The sequence below is a fragment of the Phyllobates terribilis genome, unplaced genomic scaffold, assembly GCF_046119375.1.
Source record: "Phyllobates terribilis strain yellow unplaced genomic scaffold, ASM4611937v1 Scaffold_5__5_contigs__length_657084704, whole genome shotgun sequence".
NCBI classification, from domain to species: domain Eukaryota; kingdom Metazoa; phylum Chordata; class Amphibia; order Anura; family Dendrobatidae; genus Phyllobates; species Phyllobates terribilis.
This window is the reverse complement of record NW_027362765.1, coordinates 633,964,467-633,974,818: the sequence shown is the minus strand read 5'-3', so window position 1 is coordinate 633,974,818 and position 10,352 is coordinate 633,964,467. Positions and strand designations below refer to the sequence as shown.

The following is a 10,352-nucleotide window of genomic DNA, read 5'->3' as shown; positions in this document are numbered from 1 at the left end:
ACCATTGTCTTCTTATTTGTATATTCTAACGTCCTACCTCTCTTTTACAGTAGCGATCTAATGAATAAGACCTGGTTTAGACCGAAATGTCTACTGTCGCCGTCACAAAAATTGGTTTGATGTTATGCCTGTTAATAAATAAACACTGCAATTGAATCTATGAGTGTGCAATGAACTAATTTCTTCTCCATTTAAAATGGGCAAGGCACATGGCAAGGGACGGGGAACTGGACGTGATGGTGATGGTGCATGCAGAGGCCGAGGACAAGACCGTGGGCAAGCTGAAATTGTGCCACAACAAACACCCACATCTTCTCGCCCGACCTTCCTGTCCCAATTCCTAGGGGACCGCAGCACACCACTATTGAACCCAGAGCAGTGTCAAAAGGTTGTTGGTTGGATAGAGGATAATGCTTCCAGTCCCTTAGCCACCACCACCACCACCCTGTCTTCCACACGGTCAAGTCTCAGTAGCCGTGAGTCTGGACCGCATATTCCTCACCCTGATCCTCCTTCCTCCCACCATGCCGACTGCCCGGAGTTAACTGATCACACACTTGAAATAAAGTCCGATTTAGATAGGACAATATTCACACGGGTGGACACCACCAGTTGCACTAACAGTCAAAAAGAGGGAGCAGGGGTAAGGGGGGAAAAAAGGTGTGAATAAAAATTTACTTTTATTGATTATGTAAAATCTCTTGTAAAATATGACATAGACCATACATCCTATGGGGATTTATATAGGGTCACTGCTAAATATATATAAGTTGAATAGCTGTGACTCTGTAAATCCTGGAATATATGGGACAGCACTAAAATTATGTAGTTCCACAACCAGGGTCCCTTGAATTAAATGGTTGGGTAATATATCCAACTAGGATTCTCAATTGTGCCTATCCCAAGAATATATGTACTGAATAGTGACATCTACCCTATTTGTCGGAGGAGGCTATATATCATAAGCATCCGCTGCAATCCTTATAACCAGGTCAAATTACTCGTGGATCGCTATCATATGGAGTCACTATAAATTGTGCCTATATGATAAGAGCTGACACACCATTAATAAAGATCGCCCCAATGTTACGTGCGATCATATATGTCAGTTATGCAGAGGCAGGGTCTCAATCACCACAGTGGTCCTACAAGTCATATTGTTACGCTTGATCGCTTTGGTGGATAATCATCCGTCCACACAGTAGCATCTGACAGGGAGCAGTGCGGTCTCCCAGACTGATCGCGTGCACGTGGTGCGCACTCGGTCTGTATAACTGGAGACAGTCAAGCTCCCAAGAGACGCTACCGCATTCCGCTATTCATGTCAGCTGGCATGCCAGAGACATGAGCGGCACATGGGGACAGGACACAAAGAGCCTAGTTGTGCTGTCACATGTATATTCACAGGACAATTCGTCCCTGACGCGCGTTTCGCCGGGTGTACTGGCTTTTTCTAAGGGCGGAGTCGGCCGCCTCTTCAAGCTATTTATACACCCTGTCATGATTGATGGGTATGGCAGCCAATCATTGTTCTGTATTGTGCACATGGTTAACCTGTATGACAGTCTATATAGGGACCGATGCAATAGCAACATAGTATGGCTACATCCAAAATCTCCAGTCAGCTGCAATCTAGATCAGCACGTCAAAAGAATGACATGAGAACGATCTTTCATGAAGATGATAGGGAAATATTCACAGAAAACCTAGAAGTGGATGATCTTTTAAAAAAAATTAGAGATAATCAAATCAAACATATGCAGGCAACATGGACTAAAATGAGCCTTGAGCAATACCTAGAACAGTGGTTGATCTCTAGAGGCTTACGTGTGTCCATTTTTCCTTCTTATGATCTCACTAAACCAAATTTGAAGGATAGATGGGAATCAATGCTTACTGAATGCTCTCGTGAATTAATGAAACTTCTTGTTGAAGATGAGATATATATTATAGAGAAGTTAGAGAAAGATCTGGATGAAATCTCCCCAAAGATGGATAAATTAGAGGGAAAAGCTGAATTTGAAGAGGGCTTTTAACAGACGTTGCAATACATTGATAAGGTGGAAAATAAAATAAATATACGTAAGAGAAAGAAATATTTGAGGGACAAAATGGACCACTCTAAAGGTGAGGTTTACAACTGGGGCAAAAATTTATCTAAAAAATTCACTAAAGAAACATGAGTACCAAAGATGTGAATTCTCTGCGACTGATGCAGAAAGCAGTAATATGTCAGAATCTGACTCTGAACAATCCTCCCATGGCAATGGTAGGACTGATTTAGGTAACAATCAGAACTCTACAGGGCCTTTTTTACGGGACAGAGGCAGATGGGGATTCAGGGGTTCTACCAAAAACAGGAACAGAAGAAAGTAATGGATTAAGCTAAGCCTGAATCCAATTCCCTCAGAATAATTAATTTATCCAAACACACAATCACTGGGTCTCAAGCGAATGTTCTGAAAAAGGGTCTCAATTTTTGTCTCCCAACTCACCTTAATAAATTTAACGTCATTAAGGGCCTACATCTTTTTGGAAGAAAATTAATTTTTAAAAAAATGTTCTCAAGAGAGGCTGTAAATGAGACCTTTTCACAAGAAATTGGGATGATTTCCAATTTCTCTAGTCAAGACTTGCAGATTTTGGAAATATTGGAGGAACTGGATACTGACAATAGAGTGGAAGGGGTGGAAGCTGATGGTAGAGTGGGTTCCAATTGGAAAAAGAAAATTTTGAAGCCCAAATCTACCAATATGCCTTCATTGCAAATTTGTCCTGCTGTGAAGGTTTTTATCAATGTGGTCACCAGGGATATACTAGCTTTACCTGACGTAACATTGGGACCACATCTTGACTTTGAGGACAGACGGGCTATTGACGAATTGAAACAATTGGAGGGTGTTGTCTTCAAGCTCAGCGACAAGGGCGGTAATATTGTCATCTGGCCGCAAGACAAATATATCCAGGAGGCCAAGAGACAGCTTATCAATAGGGATTGTTACAAGTCCCTTTGGAGTGATCCCACCAACCAATTCTTGGATGAGTACAAAAATCTTGTAATCCACCGGTGGGAAAGTGGAGCAATTACCAAAAATGAGCGAGACTTCCTTGGGGTTAAAAATTCTAAGATAGCCACGTTCTACATGCTGCCTAAGGTCCATAAGGACCTCAATAATCCACCAGGGAGACCCATTGTCTCTGGTATAGGAAGCCTGACTGAAAAAGCCAATCAGTTGTTTCATCAGGAATTAAGAGGATATGTGTACGATCTTCCCTCCTATACCAGGGACACTATGCAAGGCAATAAATTGGACCAGCAAGAATTATTAGCAACCTATGATGTCGAAAGTCTATACACCAGTATAGATTAAGACATGGAATGTAAAGCTGTAGACTTTTTCCTATCCAAGGATCAGGATTATAACCCAATACGGAAAGATTTTCTTCTTGGTCTCCTTAATCTTGAAGAGGAATTATTTTGTCTTTGACGGCCGCTTTTACCTCCAAACGCGGGGTACCGCGATAGGGGCGGCGGTCGCACCTACATTTGCAAATCTCTATCTAGGGTGGTGGGAGGATGAAGTTGTATTTGCAGAGGACATGTCTATTTATGCAGATCAGATTGTAACGTGGAAACGTTACATAGACGATGTCCTGATTATCTGGAGAGGTACGGGAGATACTCTAAAAAATGTCATTGATTTTCAATGATAATCAGCTTAACTTAAAGCAACACTCTCATTCCACCAGAACAACATTCCATTCCTAGACATTACGATCAGGAGAGATGCAGATAATATGATCCAAATGGATCTGTATAGGAAAGAGACGGCCACGAACAGCATTCTGGATGCCAGGAGTGCCCACTCACCGGCAACCATTAGAGCTATCCCAAAGGGGGAATTCTTGTGTTTACGCTGCAATTGCTCTACATTCGAATGATTTAAATTAAGAGCGGAGGAACTAAAAGGAAGACTGCTAGATAGGAACAACATCAAGAATAACATCAAAAAAGCGTATAATATCGCTTTGAGAACTGAAAGGAAAGATCTTTTGACTCCGAGGAAACGAAACCAACAACAAGATGATAAAGTGAGATTTATCACGAAGTATCATGAGGACTGGTCAACAATGATGAATATTTTCAATAGACATTGGGGTATTTTGAGATCAGACTGCGATCTTAATCGTTTTCTTACACCACAGGCATCTGCAGCATACCGCAAAACGACTTAGATTTCCAGCCTCTTAGTTTGTAGTCATTTCAAGCGGAGTAGCAGATCCTTGATAGTTAGAGATCCAGGCTTTTTTCCCTGTAAGATGTGTAAGGCCTGTCAAATTTTGGTCCCTATGAGATCCCTCAAAGATGCCTTTGGAAGAAATTTAGTCATACGTCAACATCTTAATTGTTCCTCTGCTGGGGTAATATATTGTCTGGAGGGTACCTGTGGACTGAAATATGTAGGGAAGACCACTAGAGACTTGAAAACTCGAGTGAGGGAACAGATTAGGAGCATTATTAATTTTGACAAAGATGAATATACAAGTCGAGAACAACGAAGAGTCTTCACACCTACCCCCATCGCGAGACATTTTAAGAACAAACATGACTTGCGGTGGAAAGAACTTAAAGGGTGGGCAATCTACCAACAGAAAGTGGACATCAGAGGTGGAGACCTGGATTCAATCCTTCTGAAAAAGGAAAGCAAATGGATTTTTAGATTTAATACGGTCAGTCCTTACGGACTAAATGAGAATTTCAATTTCGGCTGCTTTCTTTGACATCTTACTTGGGATTTAAGAATTTTTGATGGTATTATGTGACCGATTCTGTTGGACCATTACTGGGTAATCTCTAATGAGCTTTTGCGTGCGGTCTTATAAGAACCCTTGAAAATATATCCTTCGGAAAAATGTCTCCCGATCATGAGGAATGCGTGTCAGATGTTTGGAGTTCATTCTGACCTGTTGATATATTTTGTGGATACTAACTCGATCAGAGTCCTAGTAATATTGCAAGGGCTTTATACATATTTTTTTGCTTTGTTTGCATCATTTACAACCATATATTATTCCCTTTTGGGATATTTCCCCAGTGTAGTTGCTGATGAATTCGATAGAAAAATGTTATTGTGGGAGATAATAACTTTATAGAAATTGAAAAGAATGTCATGACAGGTGTTAACCATCAATTTATTTGATTTTTGGGGTTACAATGTTCAGATTAATTACTTTAATAATTACAATTTTGACATCTGCTTAGTATATTCCCTAATCCAATTTTTTGTGTATTATGCACATTCAGAACAATGATTGGCTGCCATACCCATCAATCATGACAGGGTGTATAAATAGCTTGAAGAGGCGGCCGACTCCGCCCTTAGAAAAAGCCAGTACCCCCGGCGAAATGCACGTCAGGGACGAATTGTCCTGTGAATATACATGTGACAGCACAACTAGGCTTTTTGTGTCCTGTCCCCATGTGCTGCTCATGTCTCTGGCATGCCAGCTGACATGAATAGCGGAATGCGGTAGCGTCTCTCCGGAGCTTGACTGTCTCCAGTTATACAGACCGCGTGCGCACCACGTGCACGCGATCAGTCTGGGAGACCGCACTGCTCCCTGTCAGATGTTACTGTGTGGACGGATGATTATCCACCAAAGCGATCAGGCGTAACAATCTGACTTGTGGGACCACTGTGGTGATTGAGACATTGTCTCCGCATAACTGACATATATGATCGCACGTTACATAGGGGCGATCTTTATTAATGGTGTGTCAGCTCTCATCATATCGGCACAATTTATAGTGACTCCATATGATAGCGATCCACTGGTAATTTGGCCTGGTTATAAGGATTGCAGCGGATGCTTATGATATATAGCCTCCTGCGACAAATAGGGTAGATGTCACTATTCAGTGCATATATTCTTGGGATAGGCACAATTCAGAATTCTAGTTGGATATATTACCAAACCATTTAATTCAAGGGACCCTGATTGTGGAACTACGTAATTTTAGTGCTGTCCTATATATTCCAGGATTTACAGAGTCACAGCTAATCAACTTATATATATTTAGCAGTGACCCATAGGATGTATGGTCTATGTCATATTTTACAAGAGATTTTACATAATAAATAAAAGTAAATTTTTATTCACACCTTTTTTCCCCCCTTTCCCCTTCTCCCTTTTTTTGATGATCACACACTTGGACACTCTGAAGAGCTGTTCACTTTTCCATTTTTAGATTGGGGCCTCTCGCCCGGTCCACTTGAAGCGGGGCAAGAGAAGATCGCGTGTAGCGATGCCCAAATATTTGAGCAGCCACGGTCACACGAAGGCGACGGTGGGAAAGTGTCACAAGAAGTGGACGATGATGAGACACAATTGCTAGAAAGTCAGGAGGAGGACCAGGGTGCGAAAGTGGAAGATGAGGTGGTGGATGATATAGTAACTTACCCAACCTGGTAGGAGGACATGCAGAGCGAGGACAGCAGCACACAGGGGGAGGGAGGCAGAGCACCCCAACAGGCAGGAAGAAGCAGTGTGGTGGCTGCAGACAGAAGGCAGGCAACCGTTCCCTGTAACACCAACACGAAGGAAGTTGCCAGTACAACTGTTAGGTCTTCCCGAGTCTGGTTGTTTTTTAAAGACTCTGCCGATAACCCCAAAAAAGGCCATTTGCACCATCTGCCAGGCCAGCATCAGCAGGGGTGGCAAAACGACCAGCCTGACCACCACCAGCATGATCAGGCACATGGCAGCAAAGCACCCGACTTTTTGGGCCGAACCCCAGGGTCCAGGAACAGTGTCTGCAGGTGGCATCATTGCTTCTTCCGCTGTTGTGCATGCAAGCCAATCCCCTGTCCATTGTGCATGCGAAGATGCCTCCTGCCCTGCACCTGTCATTGCGCACTCTCAAGAAGCAGTATCAGGAAGCACGTCCATGTCCTTGTCCCAGCGCAGAGTTCAGTTGTCCATACTCCAGTCCTTGGAACGCAAGCACAAATATGCAGCCAACGCCCCACAGGCCACACTACTAAATTCTCACATTTCACGACTGCTTGCGCTCGAAATGTTGCCTTTTAGGCTCGTGGAGACGGAAGCATTCCGCAACCTGATGGCAGCGGCTGTCCCTCGGTACTCTGTCCCCAGCCGCCACTATTTCTCTCGGTGTGCCGTCCCCGCATTACACAAGCACGTGTCCCGAAACATTAGCCGTGCCCTCAACAATGCAGTTACCGGGAAAGTCCACCTAACCACGGACATGTGGACAAGTGCTTGTGGGCAGGGACAGTACATCTCACTGACAGCACACTGGGTTAACATAGTGGAAGCTGGGACCCAGTCGGACCTTGGGACAGAACACGTCCTCCCACCGCCAAGGATTGCGGGCCCTAGGTCAATCAGGGTTGCCCCCACAGTCTACAGCTCATGCACCTCAGCCTCCTCCTCCTCTTCACCCTCCATCTCTGAAATGACCACCTCAGTCACAAGCTGGAAGCACTGCAGCACTGCCTCGGCCAAGCGGCAACAGGCTGTGCTGAAGCTAATATGCTTAGGTGACAAACCGCACAATGCTGAAGAGTTGTGGACAGCTCTGAAAGAGCAGGCAGATCTGTGGCTCACACCACTCAACCTACAGCCAGGCATGGTCGTGTGTGACAATGGCCGGAACCTGGTGGCAGCTCTGAGGCGAGGCGAGCTCACACACGTACCATTTCTGGCCCACCCATGTGCTTAACCTCGTGGTTCAGCAGTTTCTCAAATCCTACCCGGAGCTTCCGGATCTACTTGTTAAAGTACGGAGCCTGTGTGCCTATTTTAGAAAGTCAGCTACAGCTTCCGCCGCCCTTGCTGTGTTTCTGCAGCGTATACAGCTTACGGCTCACAGACTGGTGGGTGATGTTCCCACGCATTGGAACTCTACACTGCAGATGTTGGGAAGGATTTGTGAGCTGAAGAGGACAGTTGTTGACTACTGGAATCAACAAGACCGTCGGTATTCAGTTCAGACTCCACACATAAGACCTCAGGAGTGGATATGGATGTCAAACATATGTACCATCCTCAAAAACTTTGAGGACTCCACCAAGATGGTGAGCGGCAATGACACCATAATTAGCGTCACCATCCCGCTTCTCTGTCTTCTGAAACGCTCTCTGCTCACAATCAAAGAGGATGCATTGCAGGCGGAGCACGATGAGATGGAGCAAGAAACCATACAGGGTGATTACACACAGTCCAGCCTCATCTCATCCCAACGTGGATTGGGTGACAATGAGGAAGAGGAGGAGGAGGAGGAAGAACAGGAGCTAGTTTCTTGCGCTATAGATGGTACTACCTGCACAGCTGTCATACCGTCTGTTCAGCGTGGATGGCCAGAGGACAGAGTGGAGGAGGAGGAGAAGAGCATGGTCACTCATCCTCTTGGTGAGGACACGGAAGTCTTGCTATTTAGTAGTCTGGCACGCATGGCTGAGTTTATGTTACGCTGCCTTTCCCATGACCCTCGCGTTCTCAAAATTTTGGGTGACAGTCATTACTGGTTGGTGACACTTCTAGACCCACGCTACAAGGAGAACTTTATACAGTATCTCTTATTCCTGAGGCGGACAGGTCTACAAAAATGGGGCTGTACCAGAAGGCCCTTGTTGCGGAACTATTAAAAAAATTCCCATCTGAAAACGCTGGCGGCAGAGGGCTCACTTTGTTGGACAACCAAGGAGTACAGGCGAGAGAGACACAACTTCAATCCAGCAGAGGCAGGGGAACACTGTCAAAGTTCTGGGAGAGTTTTCTCAGCCCCCCCATCGCACAGGCCCTGAGGCACGGGGTACTCTCACAAGGAGTACAAAGTTTGGGAAGATGCTGAAGGTGTACCTTGCCGACCATATCAATGTCCTCCGTGATTCCTCTGTGCCTTATAATTATTGGGTATCCAAGGTGGATACGTGGAATGAACTGGCTCTCTATGCATTGGAGGTCCTGGCCTGCCCTGCCGCCAGCGTTTTATCAGAGCGGGTTTTTAGTGCCGCTGGTGGAATTATAACTGATAAGAGCATCTGCCTGTCAACTGAAAATGCTGACAGGCTGACTCTTATAAAAATGAACAAGGGCTGGATTGGGCCAGACTTCTCAACATCACCGAATGATAGCAACGTAACAAACTCAAATCCAGTGTCTTTTCTTGGGAGATGTATTCCCATGTGTGGCGCCCCTGAGGGTTCAGTCGCCACAGAGGTACTGCACCTCACCCTGAGGTGTGGTGTCTCTCTTCTCTCAGGTAAGGAGGGAGTGCTGCTCAGAACCCCAAACACCTGCATCCAACACTACACTGCTCCAGGCCAGCTGGAAGGGCAAGATGCAATGTGTTTCCTGCGGAGCCCTGTCCCTGGCTGGAGTGGGGGGATCCCAAAGGTAGGGGGAACCTGTAGTGGGTGTGGGTGGAGGAAGCAGTTTGAGGGAGCACTATAGTAGTAGGTATATAATAGGGAAGCCATCTTAGGCTGGCAGAACAGTGAGTTCAATCAGAGGAGAGCAGTTCAGAAGAACAGTCCGGGAGCAGAGTCTCAGTAGGGGCTCTGTTCCACAAGTAGGGCCCAGTGTCAGAGGCCCAGGAGGGGAGCAGGGAGTAGGCTCCATTCTAAGAAGGGATTCTAGGGGGTACGGCGAGTGCAGGATGGCACCCGTACGCCCTGAATCTGTCAGAAGACAGAGGGATCATAAGTAGAGATGAGCGGTGTTCGACTAGAACTGTTCGCCAATCTCAAATTCGAGCTGTTTTGGGCGGTGTTCGAGTTGTTCGACGAACCCGAACGATTTGCAAAAAATTCGGCTGTTCGAGGTTATGTTCGATAACTGTTCGTGCACCAAAAGCGTGTCCTGCATGTCTGGCGCTATTTAGAGCACCAATCATGCAGGGATTGTCTGCCACTCACTGTAATGCCACAGCCATGGTGGTTGTGGCATTACAGTGATTGCCCAAATCGATGGGAACAGTGCCAACAGTGAAACATGAAAAGCCGGCAATTCAGCAGCGGCATACACCGGTACCCGACAATTTAGAACCGAAAGAATAGAGCTTCACACATAGATTAGATAGATATAAACATGTCAGCCACATATATACGAAGTACAGTGAAAGTGCTGCTTACTGTACTTGTCATTTAGCGTAAAGGATTTATCAAAAAAAATATTAGTGTTTTCGTGCACCGTCTCTTTAAAAAAGCCGGCCGGCAATTCAGCAGCGGTACCCGACAATTTATAACAGACAGAATAGAGCTTCACACATAGATTAGATAGATAGAAACATGTCAGCCACATATATACGAAGTACAGTGACAGTG

General features: G+C 45.3%; 1 pseudogene; it reads left to right on the top strand.

Moving 5' to 3' along the window:
- The first annotated feature begins 3,600 nt into the window (after positions 1–3,600).
- LOC141271675 (uncharacterized) overlaps positions 3,601–10,352 on the top strand; it is a 65,962-nt pseudogene continuing 59,210 nt past the window's right edge.